Genomic DNA, 18,039 nt, shown 5'->3' on the forward strand with positions numbered 1-18,039 from the left:
CTGGACCTGGCTTCTGTGCCGGAGCCCATCTCGAATGCATCTTCTCAAGGAGTTAATAGGAGCTTAAGGAAAGGAAGTATAATGAGAATTCCTGAAAGCTTGAAGGCTCCAAAGAAAGGAGAGGTGAATTTGTGAGGGAGCTATTAGGAATGTGAGGGGGAGTCCTTTTTCTGTGCGCAAGAGGCTGGTTCCTTCAGCAGCACCTGAGGCTGCCTTTCCTGCAGTTGGGGAAGAAGACAGAAGTATGGGAAACCACTTCTTTGAATGGCCTAATGGCTCCTTCCCAGTTATATGCAAAGGAAGGAATAGACTAGTGAAACAAGGACAGGAGGCTTTGCTGCTTGTTCTCATGTCACAGCTGAAGGGCAGTGCCAGGTCCCCAGGTGCAGTCTACTTCCTTTCCCAGCCCCAGCAAGCAGCACTCCCAGGGATGGGCAGGTGTGTGGCAGGACCTCTCTGACTCCACGTGGGGAAAACTCTCAATCACTAGATCGACTTCCCTATCCATAGCCTGCATCTGTGCTCAGAGTCCAAGGCTCCCCTTTAGAGCAAGAATACGTGTCCCAAACTTTACCATTTAATTCTTACTGTTTTTTGCAAAGCTCACCATATGGAATCTCTCATGTTCCAACAGAATTGCTGGGTCCTTCAAAATACAAACAGGACTTCTCTACCTTTTATGTGACATATTACCCAGTGCAGAGATTAATTTTCCTTGCTTCTATAATATAATGGAACACATGCATAATGATATAGTATATACTTATATATAACAATAGCAATATATACTAGCATATATGCAATGTATATGCAATGTAGCAATACTGCCTGATCTAGAACATATTAATCTGATATCACCTCTCCAGAAATTCTACAAGAACCAAAAGTTACACCAAAAGGCATCTGATCAGCCAAAATAAATATTGCAAGACCCATGCACTAAAATGTAAGTGTTTTACTCATTAGGCCTGTGTTCTGGTAGGTTACGGACATTTTTAATATGATGCTAATAAGTCTGGCTGTCTAGTCAGTCAGTAAGAGGAGAAAGAAGCTAGAGACAGACACACTGACAGTAATAAGAAGTCATAGCTCCTGGAAAGTGTATGAGAATTTAAAGAAAACAAAAGCAAAACAAAACAAAAAACCCTCTAAAACGCAAGTCCAAGAGCCCCAACGGCACGGCAGTCTGGGGTCATTCATTCCAGGGGCAAATAGCTTTCCACACTTCAACATGCCCTGAGTTGTCAATGAAAAGGCAACAAGCTATCATGTCTCTTGTATAAGGAAATAGGAAAGAGTACAATGCAGTTCTTTTAAAAGTACATCTACAGCCTGAGCAAGAGCGAGACCCCGTCTCTACTAAAAATAGAAAGAAATTATCTGGCCAACTAAAAATATATATTAGCTGGGCATGGTGGCACATACCTGTAGTCCCAGCTACTCGGGAGGCTGAGGCAGTAGGATCGCTTAAGCTGAAGAGTTTGAGGTTGCTGTGAGCTAGGCTGACGCCACGGCACTCACTCTAGCCTGGGCAACAAAGCGAGACTCTGTCTCAAAAAAAAAAAAAAAAAGTCCATCAACAAAAGTTAAACTTTTTATAGTTTCGGGACTTACAAACTATATGCCCCCCAAAATTTATCTCCAGAATAACTCATTTATCCTCTGCTCTTCTTTTCCACTATATTCACATTTCATGTTTCCACCAAAGAGTATGCAAAAGGATCAGGACAAATCTACAAACTAGGAAAACAGGTTGCCACACTGAGAAGCTGATTTCATTACTCCAGCCAATGGTGTGCTGGAGCCAACTCACACCAACTCAGGAGAACTGGGTGCTCGATTTTCAGAAATTTCATGAGCAACTGTTAAACATGGCCTTTATTAGATATTACATTAGGTAAGCTTACAATTGAATAAATTATACTATTAATAAAAACAAAAGCAAGAAATACTCCAAACTCATCACTTTCTAACCATTTTCACAGATGCTACTATGGTATGTGCTCTTGCAGGTATTTATGTCTGTTGTATCTGTTTGGTACAAATGCCTCTTAATCATGCACCACTGCTGTTAAAAAAAGGAAAGAGAAATAAGGATGAGGACCTCCATTTCCTCCTATCTTAAACCTGAGTAAGTGAGGATTTTCTGTTTGCACCTGAGGCAATAAGCTTACGAACCAAAAAACAATAAGCTGGGGTTATATAGAAAGAGCCTGGTTCCTAGATGACACCACTGAGCCCTCACACCAAATCTAAAACCACCCAGACTCCTGGTTACGTGAGTTAATTAAATGTCTTTACTACCATAGCCACACACATCTTAGCTGTTATGATATTTAACCTGGCATGTCCTTGGAAGGAGATCTCCATTTTCTGTAGGAAACATCGCCCTCTTCCCAGCTTGTGATTTTCCCAGACATTGTATCTGACAACTCTACAGGAGCAGAAAACTGTGGTTTAAAGCAGGTGGGACTTGTCCATATTTTGAGTCAGCCAAGGAGAGCTGGCCCAGGTGAAATAGCCCAGGCCTCTGTCTAGGATGTCAGAGATTCTAAAAAGGTGCCACACACCTATTTTACTTGTGAAGCCAAAGGTGATGAGAAGTACCTGGTAAGGAATGGTCAAGGCCAAAGGTATGGGCTAGAGAGAAGACTTGAAGCCACATGAGAGTTGTCATAAGACACCTAAAGGGCTGTGTGTGGAAAAGGCTTGGAGTTGCTCTGTGTTGTCCCACTGGACCAATGGGCCAAAGTTAAGAGGGGGGTCGATTTTAGCTTGATACCTCCAGTTAGAGTTGCCCCACCCCAGATGGCTGACACTGTGAGGCTATGAGCTCCTAGGCCCTAGATGTGTCCCAATCAAAGCACATCTTCATTGAATAGCAAGTCTCTACAGTCCCATCCAAGCCCCAAATTCTAAAATTATCTAATCCTCTTGATAACATGCAAATTATCTTCAGGGTCATAATTCAGGGATTAGAAGTGAGGGCAGAGGCCCTTGATGGAGGTAACCATGCAGAGTGAAGAATTTGAGGTCATCAATTTTTGGAGAAGAAATGGATGTGGTAATTTCCTCCAACAATTGAAAATAGAACGGCTACATGATCCAGTAATTCTGCTTCCAGGTATATACTCAAAAGAATTGAAAGCAGGGTCTCAAAAAGGTATCTGTACACCCATGTTCATAGCAGCATTAGTCACAATGGCCAAAAGGAGGAAGCAACCCAAGTGTCCGTTAATGCGTGAATGGACAAACAACAAGTGGAAGGGAGTTCTGACACATGCTACCACATGGATGAACCTCAAGGATGTTATGTTAAGTTGAATAAACCATTCACAAAATGACAAATATTTTACGATTCCATTTATATGAGGAACCGAGAGCAGTCAAACTCATAGAGATAGAAAGTAGAATGGTGGTTAGCAGGGGCTGAGGGAAGGGAGGAATGGAAAGTTACAGTTTAGTGGGTACGAAGTTTCAGTTTTGCAAGATGAAAAGAGTTCTGGTGATTGGTCGCACACGATGAATGTACTTAGCACTGCAGATGTGCACTTAAAAGGGTTGAGATGATAAATATTTTTAAAAGGAATATAATAGCTAGGTATCTTCTAGAACTCAGATCCAGGAGATCTTTTCTCCATTTTCCTAGGTGCAAGGACCCTCCACCCCCACCCCCAAGAAAAGGCAAGTCTGTTCTTAGTGGCACCAAAGAGGAGAAAGCAGGTGCGGCCACTGCTCAGCATCTCTGCTCAGTACCTGGCTGTGCTTTGGCGAGGCCATCGTGCCCTCCCACAAATGACTGCTCTGGCTGCAGTCATTTCCCTATTTCAACAAAGAACCCTAAAAAGAGGCACCAAGTTAAAAAACAGATGCTCTTGACATCATCCATTCTGACCCCTCTGTACTGGGACCCAGAAAGGAAAAATGATTTCACCTAAGATCATGCTCCACATTAGTGACAGCCAAGATTAGAACCATGAGAGCTTCAAGAAGTGGCCCCTCCACTCACAGGTAGGTTGGTGGAAGTATTATTTAGCATTGCTAAAGAACTTCATATTTGCAAAGTGCTTTATGCTCATCTATTATTCATGCACTAATGAGAATACTTAGATTGTGCCTTTTCTCCAAGGAGCTCAAAGCACTTTGTAAATGTTAACTCATTCACCCCCTACATCCCAATGGGACAGAAGAAATCCTCACCCCTTGGCTCTGCACTTGGTAAAGAGTCAGCCCAGCAAAGGCATGATGGACAGCAGGCTCAGAACCAGGGATTTCCAGGTTCCTATTCCCTCGCTGTCTTTTATCTATCTAAACAGCGTTCCTGGTACTGAAATACAAGCTCTGGAATCCAATGAGATACCTCTCTGAGGCTGAATGGCATGTATGGTACAAGAGGAAAGGGGTTGGAGTTCTAGGGAGGGGGAGAAGAAAGGGAGTAAAGTCAGAAGGAACGTTTTTCTAGCCACACCATAATAGCCAACGTTTACTGAGCATCCACGGTGCACCAGACCCACAACTCCTGAGTCATCTGATTGAATCCCATCTTATCCCTATGATTGGATAGTGATTATCTCCCTTTTTCAAATGAGAAAGCTGAGGCTTGGGGAGGTTAGCAAGCTTTCCTACGGCCACCCCCAGACAGTGTCAGCACTGTGACCAGAACCCAGATCAAACTCTAGGAACTGCTTCTCCCCAGTGTTAAGGGATGGTCATGGCAGAAACCATCGCTCAGTAATGTTACAAAATCCCATTCTTGGAAAAAGTTACTCACTCACCTAAGTCAATAAGGAGGCAGACAGATGAAGGAACCCCTGTCCCCCGCCCCAAAGGACATTGTCACCCTTTCCTCCGGCATGCTTTCACCGGGGACTTGCCTCTAACACAGCACTGGTCATGTCATAACATAGCCACACACTTGTAAGACCACCTCTCCTCCACCAGACTGTAAGCTCAATGTCTTTCTTTCACATCCCTAGTGCCAACACAGTACCTGATACCCAGAAAGTGCCCAGGTCATATTTGTGGGAAAGGAGGGAATAAGATAAGACTTGGAGACAGACCTTAATGCATGTCTGACCCAACTGTCAGTGATTTTATGATTCTACATTTAAAGCTATTGACCTAAGTCATAAGTTTCATTTTTGAAATTTCACTCTGCACTCCTCTTCTCCCCAAACAGGGACCCATCGATCAAGAAGTGGTCATTGTGTATCTGCAGCATTACAGGGCTGTGGGGTGTACTGAGGACATCCGTGAGGTTATCTTTATCCTCCCAGAGTTTATATTCCAGTTAGGGACATGAGGATAACACACACAAAAGAGGCGATTAATGAATGACACAAGATAAATTTACATGCTGATCTGGGGTTTAGACTGAGAGCTCTGGGGAGTTTGGGTCTGGGGAAGGCTTCATGGAGAAAGGGATATCTGAGCAAGACCTAAAAAGATAGGCAAGCATGACCAGGCACAAAAGAAGACATCCTGCCAAGAGAACATGTGGAGCCAAGACAAGGTGATGAACATGGTCTGTGGGCAGGACGGGAGGAGGACCAGCCTTCGGGAGCAGTGGGCATGTTTCCCAGGCATTTCTTTGCCAGTCACAGAAATTCCCTTAACTCCTTGAAAACCAGTCATCGGGATGTGATGTGCAACAAGCTATTCAACTATTAAACCCAGTTCCAGGGAAATATTTCCTTACCTTTTTATTCATTAACAAAGGAGGTGGGTTGTTTAAACCTGGGTATTCTCCTTTAATGAATACTGACTCAGTGAGATTCATAACTTGACTTGGAAAACCTGGAAGTCAATAAAGAAACAATGCATTCTAAACAATATTAAAACTTCCTGGTACTGCAGTAATTAGAATTTCAAATACTAATAAAAGACTGTACAGTTAATTAGCAGCAATCATAAAAGTCTAGGAACAAATATACTATGTATTAAATATAACAACTAATGTAATTGCTACACACCGATTGAAAAATTAAAGAGGGAGAGGTTAGAAAGGGAAAGTGCTTGCCACAACGGTGTCAGGTCAGAAACTGAAACAGTTTTTCTCTTGGTCTTTGTGGCCACAATTCCTTTTTATAGTAATATTATTATCACGCGGTCTTTACTGTTGAATTAGAATGTTTTATTTCTCACTAATAGGTTCCATTTCCTTAAGAAGCCAGGAAATTTGGCATACTCTGGTTAAGCTACAGTCTAAACTACATGTCATTTTCTCATCCTAGAGACCAAACTCATGCATAAATACACATAGACACATGCGCACGCGCACACACACACACACACAACTGGTAGCTCATTTTATGCACACGTGAAGTAAACAGCCACCTTGCCAGCATAAGTTGAAGACCTTAGGAACATCCCCCCCAAAATCACCCAAACATCCTTGACTAACCTGACAACACTCCATCTTCAGGACTCCCTGAGGAAAAGGCTCCTGGAGGAATATAGTGCCCCTTATAAAATATTCTTACCAAAAAAATCAAATTAGAATCTGATCACACTTTTAGATTTAATAAGCAATTTATAGGAATTTATAGCAGACAGGGGAAACAAAGTAAACAGTATCACAAGGATGCAGATAGAAAAATAGAAACTGAAAAATTCTATAGGGCAAATAACCCAATTTTTTCAAGAAATAAATTTCAAGGATACAAAGAGATGGAATGAGAATCTACTGAAAGTTAAAAGACATTCAGTAATCATGCTCTTTGTTATTTACCCAAAGGAGCTGAGGACTTATGTCCACACAAAAACCTGCACACAAATGTTTATAGCAGCTTTATGCATGCTTGGCAAAACTTGGTAGCAAGCAAGATGTCCTTGAGTAGGTAAATGGATAAATAAACTGTGGTACATCCAGAAAGTGGCTTGATCCTCAATTCCAACCTCCCCAGTCAGTCCCCAAGTCTTCCCGATGCTCAACCCCAGTTATTTCTCCCATTGTCTCTCCACCCCCCCGCCACTCCCCTAACTCGGGCCACTCACTGTCAAGCTCACCTAGTCTCCTGCCTCCTGGCCTGCACCCTTCCAATGTATTCTATACAGAGCACCAAGACAACCTAACAGAAAATTCGGATCACATCACTTCTCTGCTTAAAGTACCTGGATGGCTCTTCATTGCCCCCCAAATAGTACTCAGTCTGTTTACATGCCTTCCAAGGCCCTTGGTAACTGGACCCTGCCTCCCTCTCAGGCCCCATCTGCTCACCCTTACTCTCTAAGCTTCAGCCAGACTAAACCTCTTTCAGTTCCTCCCAATGAGCCATGCTCTCTCTCCTGCAAGCCCTCCTACTGGAAGCCTTTCTCTTTGCCTCAAAGACTCCCCCACTCAACCCCTGCTACTCAACTTCTGGTCTCAGCTCACACATCATTTCTTCCTGGAAGGCTTCCTGGAAACCCCTGGTCTGGGTTCTGCATGCCTCCTGCGCACTTTCTGAGCACTAGGCCTTCCCCTTTTCACTCTGAATTATAATTTCTGTTCCTGAGGCCCCTCTTCCCCACAGACCGTAAGCTCTGAGGAGGCAGGGACCGCAGCATCATTGTGCTAGATGTAGTAGCACAATGCCTGGGGCCCAACTAGGTACTCAGTAAATATTTGTCAAATGAATAAAATAGAAACACCTAATGATCTGCCAGCCCAAGAAAATGTGACTCACAAGAATTTGGGGTTGGGTGGAGGGTGGGGAATAGGGATATTGATTTAGTTAAAGTCCTGCCTAGCAGAGAAAGGAGGAATTCAATGATTTCTCAAGCTGCCACCCTGAAACTAGGAATACTTTGCTAAACATGGGAGTTAAGGGCCCCCCAGGATGTGTGCTATAGCAGCTGGGGGAGTACCAGCTTGGGGGTCAAGGCCACTGGCTTCCAGTACCACTTCTGTAATTGTTTAGCTGTGTGACCTGAGCTTCCATTTCCTCTTCTGTGAAAGACACCATTAGAGCAGTGATCCCTGCACTGTCAGCTTTAACATGCTTTGAATGTATGGCCAAACGTGTAGGACACAGAATCAGATGGCACAAAGAAATTTCAGTTAAGAGAATAAATCTTCCCTGTGTTTTGGTTGGATTCTCCCAGGAACAGACTCTGAGGCAAAGATTTGAGTGCAAATTCTTTATCTGGGAGATCATCCCAGGAAGCACCAGAAGGGAAGTGGGAAAGTGAGACAGGCAAGGGCAGGAAGCCAACAATGAGCAAGTCATCCATCAGGTGACCACTGTGGGCAACTGGAGCTCAGTCATGCTGGCAGACAGCGCAGAACATGCCACAGAGTTGTCCTATCAGAGGGGCAGGTAAGCAGGATATTTAAATACCTACTTCCATCAGGCAATTGCTGGGGGCTACTCCCAAGGGCAGGAAGACCCCAGGACTGCCAGCATGCAAGGAAATTCATAGGTGCTTGCAGTCAGAAGCCGTGGGTGTGTACTGGGACTGCTAGTGCCAAGGGGCAATGGGAAGGGCATCAACAGCATTAGCAACAACCTGGGGACTTAAACTGGGCACATTCCTACCTCTTGCTTTTTGTTCTATTTCCAAGGGAGTCAAGTGCAAACAAAATCAGGTCATGAGATTTGGCAACAGCTCAAATTATTCACTGTGATTTTTATTGTTGTACCTATGTTCGTTTGTGCATTTCTTATTTCTATAAGGCAGGAAAAAGTGCCAATTCAGCACTGCCTCGGTAGGGTGGCCTTGAAGGCAGCCGTAGAAATCTCTTGCGAGTGCTCAGAGCAGCAGTTTCAAATCTTCGTCGCCTGAAGAACACTTCATCATGTTTCTGGGCCCTGCTTTTCCTTTTACAGCTTCAGGGAAAGACTCAAATTCTATCCAATTAGATGTGCACAACTTCAGCTCTTTTGAATCTACCTACATGCAAATGAGACCCTAAGGGGCTGGTTCTTTAGGATGAAGAAAAGGGTGTGGGTACTGCTTTGGATTTTTTTTCAACCTAGGCAGGCATCCTTTTTAACAGCAAAGAATCTGATTTTTCCATGAAGGTATTCCTGAAAACAAAGTCAGAAACAGAAATGAAATTTTTCACTGCATTTTTTGGTCACCCCACACACCCTTTTTTAACTATTGAATTTGGCCCAACAAACAGCTGGTTTTTAGTTGTGATTTTTCCTGCTATCATGATTGTTTTATCTTCATGACTCAGATGACCGTCCCGGCTGGTTTTTTTCACTCACCAGTGCGTCATTTGGGCACCGTGCGTGCAGACACAGCTTGAGGCAGTTTGGATGCAGTGACTGATAACTGCACCAGAAGTGGGTCTGCAGATTCTGTGTGGGGCTCATCTCAGTTTCAAATGCAGGTGACTAAATGACACCTGCCTGCCTCTCCCTCCTCCTCCCTCAACAAGGAAGGAGCCTCATCGCCAACACGCACAAATGCTGTCGTGGGCTTCAGCCAACTCCATACAGTGCAGCACTCAAATGAAACTCATCAGAACACTTGGAAATGACAGAGTGAACACCAGGAGCCTGTTTCTAATGATATTTTCAATCACCGAGGATTTCACTCTAAGCCATGTTTGTCTGTTTCTTCAAATTGCTAGAAAGGACATTAATAACATTATCCTTCCCCAAAATGAGGTAAGAAACTCATCAAAGAGGGGCTGATAAACTGAGATTGAGGCTCTGGGTTCTTCCCTCCTTTTCCTGCAATGAAAGAGTCAAACTAGCCATCTCTAACATGCTAAGAAGTCAGAAATTCCCCTGCAAAATGGCCTACCTTGTTTAAAAACAGGAACACTGAGCAGCAGTTTTTTGTTTGTTTGTTTTCTTCATCTGCCACTTTCATATAACAATGAGCAATGGAGACAGAGAAATCAAAGATAAAACAAAATCCACAGACTCTCCAAAAACTTTACCTTTTAAATCAATGACTGCACCAGTGCTATTCCCACCCACTCCATTTTCCTTTGTCACCAACAAGGAGCAAAATGACATGGTGAAAAGAGCACTGTTGCAGAGAGTCTGTGGGTCTGAGTTCAATCTCCAGCTCTCTGTGACACCAGGCAAGTCACTTTGCCTCTCTGGGCCTCAGTTTCCTCTAATCCCTGCCCCTTCCATTTCCATTATAAATATTGAAGTGCATTAAGCTGAACAGCGACCTCAGCAATTCCCAATGCCGTCTGAGAAATGGCTGGTTTTACTGAATCCACCAGAGGTGGAAAAGGATTAGCAAAGGTGTATGAGGGAATTAGCATGCAGGTGTGACTGCAGACACTGCTAAACAAAGTGGACCCATAAGTGAGACTCCTGATTAGAGGATTTAGGTCTGTTGAGATGGAGAGGAGGTAGCAGGCAGGGACTGGAATGGTCTCCTGCTCAGAATGTGAATATTTTCCCCTCACTGTCCAACTATCTGAGAACCAAATACGTGAGCAAATGACTCTTGTAAGAGGCTCTTGTCAGCCTTCTATTTCTGGCAGTATGGCAGACAAAATATCCTGAAGGTCCTTGCCCATGAAAATATCTAAAATACTGAGAAAAAATATAGAATTTATATTTTTAAAGCACTGCTGACCTAGCACAGTTGTAAGAAACACACAAAGGCAAAAGATAAAGAGAAAGCCAGAATTCTGGGGCTGAATGAGTGCCAAGGCTGGCTTTGCCCTGAGGGTCTCTTCTGAAACCTGAACACTCCAAGGTTTCACTTTGGTGATGCATTGGAGATTAGCTAGGGAGTCTAATAGGGGACCCTAACATAAAAGTGGGACTGCAAAGAGCTACACCCTCTAAAAGGGGCAAATGATTAATAAATCTGCTGCTGAGAAACATTCAGTAGGAAACTTATCTATTTCAGCCTTAGCACTGGGTGGAAGAAAAATTTCTATTTACAAGCTGGCCCTTGCACAGGATTTTGGTCTGAATTCATGCCATGTATGTGGTCTAATAAATTTCAAGCTTAGACTTTAACTTAAAATGATCCTACTAAAATTCATTGAGGTGTATGCTTAAAATGGGCAAATTTTATGGTATGTGCATGATATCTCAATAAAGTTGTCTTTTCCAATGGTCTTGAGTTAATAGAGGACAAGTGACTAGCAGAAGGAATGCAAGTCCTCTCTGGAGGAACATAACTTCACAAAGAATTCTCACAGATAAAGTTCCAAATAAAATGAGCAACTCACAGTCAAAAAACACAAAACACACAAGAAACCAAGATACCATGAATGAGAACTAGCAGAAACATAGACAACAGATTAGCCCAGCAAAGACTTCAGATAAAATAAACAATAATGATATTACTATTTTAATTATAACTATGAAGTAAGAGATGCTTGGAAATATGTGCAAGCAACAAAAGGCTCTAAATACAACCAGCATATTTGGGAAAATCCAAGAGATATTCCAGAAATAAAATATACATTTATAATTGAAATTGAAATTTTAATTGATTGCTTAAATAGCAGTTTAAATGTAGCTGAAGAGAGAATTAGTAAACTGGAAGGTAGATCTCAAGAAATTAACCAGAAGTCAGGGCAGAAAGAGAGTTTACAAGACATGTAGGATAGATTGAGGCAGCCTTCCATACGGCTAACCAGAATTCCTGAAAGAGGCAATAGAGAGAATGTGGAAGTAGTAGCACTTGAAGAGATAATGGCTGAGAACTTTTCAGAGCTGTTGAAAAACACCAATACTCAAAATCAGCAAACCCAAAATAATGTCAATCAAGATTTAAAAATCAAGATACCTCATGGTATAACTGAAAAACACCAAAGACAAAAAGAAAATATTTAAAATAAACAGAAATAAGAGAGAGTTCACCTACAAAGGAATGACAGTCAGAATAATGGTTAACTTCTCAGAGTAACAATGAAAGTCAGAACACAATGAGCTAATATTGTCAATATGCTGAGAGAAGATAACACTCAACTTTGTATTCTATTAGCCAGAAAAATTATCTTTCAAAAATTAAGTGAAAATAAAATAATTCTTAGACAAAGTAAGAGAGAGAAAGAAAAAAGGAGACCACACCACCCAAGAGACCACCAAGTCCTCCTTAAAGGAAATTTCAAAGAATGTACTTCAAACAGACAGAAAATAATTCCCAAAGACAAAAAGAAATTATAAAAAATATTGATAAATAAGTGAATAAATGATAGACAAGAGATAGTGACATATGTATGAGTAAATATAAATATTTATATATTTATATGGATAAATGTGTGAGTAAATGTAAATAAGCATTCACTAATATAAAACAATATTAATAATATCCATCACATATGACTAAAAAAACAAGACTCAAATACAATGGAACTAAATATAAAGCAACACAGCTGATAAGTTGGGCAAGAGGGGATGAGAGCTAAAGCATTATAAAATCATTATATTTTTCAGGAGGATGATAAATCTATTTAGGCTTTGTTAAGCAATTGATCAATTTAAAATGACCAAGGTAACTATACAAGAAATATAGGGCACATAAATGATAAACTAAAAGAAGTTCGAAATAAAATGAGAACATCAGTTTAAAAAAAAATAAAACTTGATCAACCAAAAAGAAGAGAAGGAAAAAGAAAACAGAAAATCAGGACAAACACCACAAAATAAAATGATAGGAATAAATTCGAGTATATCACTAATGAGAATAAATCCATTTAAATAAATCAAATTATATGGTTAAAACACATTGTTAACTTTATCTATCAGTATACAGGCCAAGTTATGCTGAGGTTAAAAATAAGTGATTCCAAAATCTTAGTAGCTTACAACAACAAAGACTTCTGTTTCAGTTATTTATTGCTTCGAATAAAACACCCCAAGAAAACAACAACAATTTGTTGCTGCTTGTGCTGTGGTTTGGTTGGGCATTTCTGTGCTCGCTCGTGAGGCTGCATCCAGCTGCTGGGTCAGTGGGAGCTGCAAAGTCTAAGCGGGCCTTGCCTTTGGTAGGGAAGGCTGGAAGGCTGAAACCTCGGTCTCCGTGAAGTTTCTCATCATTCAATGGTCTAACTCAAACTTCTTTACTTGGCAGCAGGGTCCCAAGAAAGCAAAAGTAGAAGCTGCAAAATATCTTGAGGCCTGGACTCTGGGACTCATTCCACATCACTTCTACCACAATTTCATGATATTGTGAATCATGTCAAAGCAAATCAGGGGCCACCCCAGATTCAACGGAGTAGAGAAATAGACCATACCTATAGACTATACCTATAGACTAAATAGACTATAGATTGCTAATAGACAATGATTGCTAATGTGTTGACTTTGTTTACACATTACTCATTTCCATATTTCTTTCTCATTTCTTTCTATGCCACGGTGGGAAGACTCATTTCTACAGAGATTTCTCAAACAAGAAATGTTTGTTTGGTGTTTGAGTTTTTTAGGGTCACATGTGTTCCATAGCCACCACAAGAGTCCCCCAACTCTCACAAACTAACACTTCAACACAAAGATCTTCAACATGAATGGTTGTCTTCTCTGTACCCCTGTATTGCTTGTATTATGAATCACGCAAGTTAGAAGTGATTGCAGGCTGTTCCATCTTGTCTTCTGTTAATATTAATCTTGTCTCCCCAAGTAGAATATAAGGGACCTTGCTGGCAGTGTGTTTGCACCCTGATAGTATGTCACCCATTGCCAGGCAGGACTAAACCTCAGCAAAATCATAAAGTAAGTGGTTCTTTCTCTAGGGCCCTTTTCTTTTGCTTACTTTTTCCTTAGTGGTTTGTGCCATTTCCTTTTTAATCCCAGGTTCCTGGCATCTGCACACTTTTTGTACCTTCAAGCCAACCAAAATATAATCTCAGGAAAATGAATTAACCCTAAATTATAAATAGGTGCTTGAGTTTAAAGAGATGTCCAAAGAAACAAATCATCATTAGCAGAATTTCAAGTGCTAGCAAGATGGTAGAGAACTTATTTGGAGGGGCAGACGTCTAATACTTTGGGCCTATACAAAATCCTATCTATCAATTATTGTCCTACTTCCTACTTCCTGCTTGTAGCAGGCTTTAAAAAACAATCTGTGGGATATTTACTGTTTTCCTGGACAATAAAGAAGTGATAGAAACTAAGGCAGCCTCTCCTTCAAGTGCCTTATTGCAGTGGACTAGCTTGACTTTCAAATAAGTTCACACCATACAATATGATAATGGGAGAGTGTTGACAAATCTGGCCTTTTCATGATATTAAATATATTTCTGCTGCTGGACTAGCCAGATAAATACAGAATGTATGTCATCCAAAAAGTATGGCAGATAAGCATCCCATTTAAAGTTAATAATGTGCTATTAAAACTACATATGTCGGCCAGGCGCAGTGGCTCATGCCTGTAATCCTAGCACAATGGGAGGCTGAGGCAGGTGGATTGCTCGAGGTCAGGAGTTCAAGACCAGCCTGAGCAAGAGTAAGACCCCCGTCTCTACTAAAAAAATAGAAAGAAATTATCTGGACAACTAAAAATATATAGAAAAAATTAGCCGGGCATGGTGGCGCATGCCTGTAGTCCCAGCTACTTGGGAGGCAGAAGGATTGCTTGAGCCCAGGAGTTTGAGGCTGCTGTGAGCTAGGCTGATGCCATGACACTCTAGCCAGGGCAAAAGAGTGAGACTCTGTCTCCAAAAAAAAAAACCTACATATGTCAAATTATTTCATGCATAATGCAAACATATGATGTATCACAGTTAGGAAAGTTTTGAAATGCCTAAGGGCCAAGCTTGATTATGGGTCTAAAATATTTTGATTTCTGCCATAACCTCCCAAGAATAACTTGGCAGGTAAGAATCTCTTATTGTCTGCTTTCACAAACTTCATTTTTCAAGGGTTAGGAGAGTGATGTGGTTTAATCTTGGTGATAAACATTTGCATAGGCCTAAAAACAGAGATAAACAAGGGAATTGCTCCTGGGAGGTTTCTGTTAAAATGTTAAATGTGACAGAAGCTTTTTTAAAAGGGTCATCAACCAAAAGGTTTATTGGTGCCCAGCAGGGCTAGAGCCCGTCTGCTTCCTTGCATACAGCTCTGGATGCAGTTCATGCCCCAAATGTGCCTAGAGGGAAAGTTGAAACCTTTCTAGGATGAGCCAGGTGGGATATACATTCCTACAGCCCTTGATTTAGAGCTTCTCTTAAATTGCATGCATCAGCTGTGTCCAGACATTGTCTTCTTTGACCATGCTTCCCACCCCCTTCCAAGGAGAAATACCTGTCTGTGGTTCATTGCTCTCTATTCAGTATTTCCTTTGGAGCATGTTGCTGAGTCCCAGCAGTAGGGTGGCCTTCCTTCTTTGGAGTGCCTGAGTCGGCCTCTCCAGGTGGGCTGGATATGTGTGATTTTAAGGAACTTCAAAACACTGAATAATAGGAAGCCTAAGTTAGTGGCTTGCAGGAGATTATGGGGAGGCGCAACCTGCACCCATAGCCTAAACCTACCATCTCTGCCCCCTGACCACCGCAGCCTCTGGGTTCTAACTATGTAGCTTGCAATAAAGAAGTCATCACCTTCCATTGAGACCTTGATGAGGAGGAAACGAGAACAGAGATCTGGTACCATTTGGCCCAATCCTAATGACCTTGCCATTCTCTATAGTAGTGATTTCCAAAATATACTCCCAGAATATCAGTTTCAGAATCTCCAGCCACAGATCTGGGTCCCATCCCAGGCCAGCTGACGGAATCAGAGTCTCTTGGTGTGGGGTCACACTCACATTTGAGAACCACAGTCTAAGGACTCTGAGTTTATTATTTGTCAAATGGGACTAGCACAGGCCACATCTATTTAATGAGGGGATTATAAGATCAAAATGGTATAGTGTACACCATAGTCAAGTAGTACACGGCCTGGTTTATTGGTTAAGAGCATATTTGGGATCTAAACATACCTGAGCTTGAAACTTGGTTTTGCCACTTACCAATTGTGTGGCCTTGAGCCTACTCTGAGCCTCCGTTTGCATAATCTGTAAAGTAACCCCTAACTCATGGGAGTCACACGAGGACTAAATGGAAGGTTATATGTAAAATGCTTAACACACAACTGACACATGGTAAATTTTTCAGTGATGGACACATTTTTCCTCCTTCCCAGAAAATACCTCAAACATGAGTCAGAGTATACTTCCTGTTTTACTACTGAAGTGATACTTTTCCTACAGAACTTCCCAGCTCGGTCTTAAGTCTTACCCTTCATAAGCAATTGACCAGGCTCTCCCAGTCCCTGTTAAGACATGCTTATAAATAGTAATAGTTGCTATCCTGCTTCTTTGGGACAAATAAATTGGTGTTTTTGCTTTCTGTGCCTTTCCAAAGATTTGATGCTCTTCTATTTCCCCCCACCTCACATCTCTCTCAATTTGCAGTCCTAAACTATGGGGTAATAGTCCTGCCTCCATAGCCACCATTCAAGAAAGCAAAAAATATTTTTAACATATTAACAGACAGTTGATAGCTAAGGGCAGATCTTCACAGCAGCTGGTACTATGTAGGGTTGCAGAAGAAATAAAAGGAAGGCAAATTGCACGAAACCAAAAGGTTGGCTTCAGCTGATCCTGGGAAATCCCTGGCAGCTGTGTGGGTCTTAACTGGCCTCTTCTAGCCCTGTTCTCAGTATTCCAGGCCAGAAAAGAAGGGGGTAGAGGGTATTTGATGTGGAACTTGGATAAAAGCACCTGACACACAAGGCCACCTCCTTGTCCCAGGACAAAGTCAAAGGCTCCATCTGATACTGTGGGGAAGCGACCCTCCCAGCAGTCATTTTTACTCATCAAAAAATGTACTTATTTATCCTACTGTCAACAGGAATAAATTATACCCTACCTCCTCGTCCTTGCATTAGGGGGAAAAAAGTGGAGGAAGACAATCTATTTCACTTGTAATTAACAACGGGCACCAGGGATCTTTCTGAAATGTTTGCCTCGGCAACTTTTACCCCAGAGTGGATAAAAACGCCGTCCTGGAGTGAGATCCTTGCTGTTCCTCCCTGCAGACGTATAACTGGATTCCAAACGCGGAAACCCTGAGAAAGAGACAGGTTTCCTGCTAGGCTTCAACTTGCACGCATTTCTGATCCCATCGCTGCTCCCCCTTCATTTTAGGCGCCCTGATCGCCTGGGGCAGGGATCCGATTTTATGCTTTCGTAACACTGCGCTAGAGAGAGGCCTTCTCCAGGCAAGCCCTGGCGCCCCTATCCTCTGGGACGCAGGAAGGCGCTGTTGCCGCAGGGCCCAGTCGCTAGAGGAGGTTCCGCAGACCTGCTCGCGCAGATCCCTTAAAAAGCAACAAGAAGCATCACCCACCAAACCCTAGGCTGAGTCTTCCGTCAAGGACCTGCGTTCGCGCACTCTGCGCCACACCCGCCAGGAAGCTCCCTCGCCCCCGCCTCGCCTGGCCTCTGCCTGTGCCCTCCGCTGACTGATCCACCGCGAATGACTTCAGGAGCGAGTGCGGGGACCCATTTCCAGCCGGACCTCGGTTTTTCCCGAACCGACTCCAGGCAACCCAGGGAGGGCAAAAGCCGGCATGCCCCTCGCCCTCGGCGTACCCAATCTGACCCCGCAGCACTTCCTTTCTGCAGGCCGAGAGAGGAAAGCGGGGGAGGGTAGACCGAAAGTCAAAGACATCCCTTTAACTTTCCCTCCCCGACCTTTGCCAAGGTTCCGAACCCCACGCCGACAAGTCAGAGAAAACCCAGCGCGCGCCCCACGCTCCTCCAGGGCACCATGGCTGGGCTACAGGATCCATTACCCTCCGCCGAGAGGAAATCCCGTCGGTCCACTGGCTTCCAGGAGGAGTTGCCGCATAAGCCAGGGGAGGGAGCAGCCCGACGCCAGCAGAGGCAACTGGCAACCCTGAGGGGGCCTCCCCGGTGAAGCAAGGACAGACAGCCTCCGGCATTTCTTCGAGGTCTGGGGCCCGGGCTGAGGGTACCACACTGACCCTCTGGGGAGTCCCCGCCGGCTCTCGGGAGGCGGAGCCGGGCCGCGCGGCCCTGCGGGCGGTTACCTGGCGCACCTAGGGGGCGCAGCGCGCTGCGGGGCGGCGCCCAGTTCTTCCTCCCGCCGAAAGAAAGCGCCAGAGC

The sequence above is a fragment of the Eulemur rufifrons genome, chromosome 5 (assembly GCF_041146395.1).
Source record: "Eulemur rufifrons isolate Redbay chromosome 5, OSU_ERuf_1, whole genome shotgun sequence".
Taxonomy (NCBI): domain Eukaryota; kingdom Metazoa; phylum Chordata; class Mammalia; order Primates; family Lemuridae; genus Eulemur; species Eulemur rufifrons.